Source organism: Myotis brandtii, unplaced genomic scaffold (assembly GCF_000412655.1).
Source record: "Myotis brandtii unplaced genomic scaffold, ASM41265v1 scaffold895, whole genome shotgun sequence".
In the NCBI taxonomy this organism is placed as follows: Eukaryota; Metazoa; Chordata; class Mammalia; order Chiroptera; family Vespertilionidae; genus Myotis; species Myotis brandtii.
This window is the reverse complement of record NW_005371669.1, coordinates 146,755-150,574: the sequence shown is the minus strand read 5'-3', so window position 1 is coordinate 150,574 and position 3,820 is coordinate 146,755. Positions and strand designations below refer to the sequence as shown.

Sequence of the window (3,820 nt, the reverse complement as noted above, 5' to 3'; positions counted from 1 at the left end):
AAAGCTGACAGCCCTGGACGTTCACCCTCACGGCAACAGGGAAAGGGAATCATTTTATAGGTCGCAGTCTTTTTTCTCTAATTTTTCCTTTTTTTTAGTGCTTGTTTGAGAATATGATTTTTTCAGATCTCTAACACTGATAACTGGCATACCCCGTGACCCAACAATTCCACTCCTAGGTATTAACCCAAGAAAATGAAACTACAAATCTAGAGACACTATTGTATACATGTTTCTTGAAATGCCATTCGTAGGAGAAAAACCTGGAAACAATCCACACAGCTCTCAGCAGATGGATGGGTAAGCAAGTTGAGGTACCTGCACATAAGGCCATGGTTCTTGGCAGTACAATGGAGCTCACCCCAGATATATGACACAGCAGGGGAAAATTTAAAAGCATGATGCTGAAGGAATGAAGTCACACAGAAAAGAGTATATATGGTGTATTTTTTTTAAACTTACATGAAGATTTTGAAGAGGCAAAAATCTATCTATATATAGAAAAGGCTAATATGCTAAATGTCCGTCTGGGTAATGACATCACATAGCAACGCACGGCTTCCTCTCTCTAGCAACCAGCCTCCTTGCCATTTCTTCAGCCCAGGAACACGGCTTGCTTTATACCCAGATGGAAACATTTTATACTTTAACCTAATGTCTGTGAAGCGTTTTCCTGTGCCTCATCTCATTTGATCCTCACAGAAGTCCTGGAGTAGAAAGATAGGAGACTCGATGGAATCCTATTTTCTTTTCATTAACCCAAAAACGGAGATTTAGAAAGCTTAGAAACTTGACCCGACTGAAAAGAAGTAAGAAATGGTGGACCTTGAAAATGACTTCAGGTTTTCTCACTGCGCAGGTTATAGTCAAACACGGCTGCAGTTAAATATTTTACCCTTTGTTCTCCCTGTGTGATCTACAATAATAATCTGCTTAGCATTGATAGTTACTGCTGTGTTGCTGACAATTACCTGAAAGAGAAGTTGGGGTGCTTCACTGGTCTGGAAAAGGTTTAGCTAAATCAGAGAGCATTTCTAATTAAGCAAGTTTATTCTGTATCTATAAAAGGCTAAGTTGACTCACGCATGCACGATACATATAAAGCTCTCGCTGGCGCCAATCGCACGTGTGTGTTTCCATCTGTCATTGTCAATCGTGAATTTGGATGACACTTCTATTATAGAGAAAAGGTGAAGCGATATTAAAATATTTCTTCTTCTTAATTTCCTTTCAATGTTCACGAATCTGTGCACTGGGCCACTAGTAATCTCTAAAGAGAAAGAAATCGATGTCTGAGAGAGAAATCAATGTTTGCCTAAGGCAAGTGCTGAATGAACTGACGATGAAGCCAGTAAGGCAGTCTTGTGAGATGATGGAACTTGTCGATATATTGATTTGGCTGGTGGTTAGGTGATTGGGTAAACTTGTCAGAAGCATCAAACTATACATATATAAAATATACATTTCACTATATATATGTATATAAACATATATATGCTATGCCTAAAACATCTGAAGTTAATTATGACATTCAATTACATTTTCATAATCTTGAGGTTTTATCCCTACATCACTGTACAAAAATATACACTGAATTTTGGTACTTGTGCAAATATATTTTTCTATATTAACTTTCCTAATAATCATACTATTGAAAGATAGATAATTATTTGGCATTTGATATTTTTTTAAATAAAACTTTCTGGTGCATTTTACTTGAGGAGGAATGAATAGCATCAAAAAGTAACTCTTATCCAATCTTATGCATGCAGATAAGGACTATTAACTAATACATTAAATTGGTCCAGGAAGTATATTAAAATAATCTTAGTAATCATAAACAAGTAGGTTTACCACAGGAATATAATTCAACTTTGTGATATTACTTAAAATAATACAATGGATTAGTAACTAAAAACTATTTTATCATGTAATAGAAATAAAAACACTGCCTGGCAGATGTGGCTCAGTGTTTGAGTGTCAACCCATGAATCAGGAGGTCACGGTTCAGTTCCCGGTCAGGGCACATCCCTGGGTTGTGGGCTTAATCCCCAGTAGGGAGCGTGCAGGAGGCAGCCAATCAATGATTCTTTCTCATCATTGATGTTTCTGTCTCTCTCTCCCCCTCCCTTCCTCTCTCTGAAATCAATAAAAACATATTTTAAAAAACACAATTGATAAATGTTCACATCCACTTCTGATTAACAATTCTTTTCAAGATTGAATTAAACTGACAAGCATGGCTGCTGTTACTACCAATAATTAATATTCTTCTAAAGGATTTCACCGATCAGTTATCAGTGAGATAGCTTTGGCTGCAAGTCTGAGAAAATTGCAGCTCACATGCCTTAAACTCTATTGAATGTCATTATTTCAGAAACACAAAGACATCGGCCTGTAGATACTGGGAAACTCATCCAGATATTTCAGAATGTAGTTTAGTCCACAGCTAATGCACTTAACCTATGTGATAAAAATAAGCACACTTCCTCCCAATTTGAGTAACTGACAATACTCTAGATGGTTTTGTTGCATGAGCTTTATATATGCAGTATCGATTCTTAATTAGAAACTTCTGGTCACATCCCCAGCATAAACAGATGTATATTTTACATTATATTCCATTTTAAGCCAGCAGATGCGATTTCTGAGTCAATGATTTCATACAAAGTGGTTTCTGATTGTGCTCCATATGGTGTGAGCGCACTAATAGAATGAGTATCTTCTAGGGTAACAATGCAAATTTCCCATGAAATATATATTTTACAGACGGATCGATCAAAGTGTTGACGTATGAAAATGATGGCGTTTCAAGGCGGTTTTCAAGTCTGACACAGAAATGTAATAAAAACTGTGTGTATGCAGAAAAGAGCCCATTAGAGGAATCTCTTAGCATACTAATCCCAGTGAGACTGGGTCATAAAACCTGGGATCGGGGATAGTTGCTGACTCAGGGCATCTACATTTAATGTCTCCTCCAGACTCTCAGACAATTATGAGCACACTTGTAAGACATGGGTTAAGGTGCAGATTAATCCATGAAAAAGAGTCGCAAGAACTGAACAATTTGAAAAGTATATTTGAATCACATGACTCAAGCTATGGAAATAAGAGATAGCTTAACAAGAGAGCCACACATGTATCTATCAAGGTCCAATCTGAAAGAAAAAACAACAGTGCTAGTTATTTGAAAGAGAGATAATTATGCTACAGATGATTCATTACACAATTACTGAATGGCTGAAGGAGCAAAAAACAAACAAGCAAAGATGTTTCCATGAGTAACCATAGGAGCCGTTGCCATGCCTGCGTCAAGGGAAAGGAAATGCAGGAGGAGGACGTATGCACAAGAGTTCTGGGCACTTGGAGTCAGAGGTTTATACCCTTGCAGCTTGAAGGTCACCACTTTACCTTGGGGACAGATCTTAAAAATGCATCGGAGGCTCTGACCGCTTAAGACATTTTACTTATGTTCAGATCATGTGTCAGACAATCTTCATAATGACCCACGTACTAGATACCCTTAGTTTCTCCCATCACGTGGAAGAGGTGAGAGGCAAGCAAAAGCTCCATGATTTGCCCCAGGTTATAACTGTCAAAATGATGTTCTGCACACACGCAGGAGGACTCCAGGGTGTGCGATCTTAACCGTGAGGATACGGACAGATGAAGCTATAAAACGGATGATCACCGGTAAGAATGGATGGAAATCTGAGGTTTTCCAAAAAACACAGAAGACTCATTTCAATACATGCTATTTTCTTTTCCCGCAGGATAGAAGATTTAGAGAAAACAAGGAAGATGCCGCATTATTGCTAAA

The 3,820-nt window shown here is 37.9% G+C and overlaps 1 long non-coding RNA gene across 1 annotated transcript; it reads right to left on the bottom strand.

The window, feature by feature from the left end:
- Nucleotides 1-946: 946 nt before the first annotated feature.
- Nucleotides 947-1,131, bottom strand: LOC106724571. The gene is made up of 2 exons (XR_001360415.1): nucleotides 1,097-1,131; nucleotides 947-1,059 (listed from the first exon to the last, which is right to left on the bottom strand). It is a non-coding gene; the product is annotated as an uncharacterized LOC106724571 (long non-coding RNA).
- Nucleotides 1,132-3,820: the final 2,689 nt, after the last annotated feature.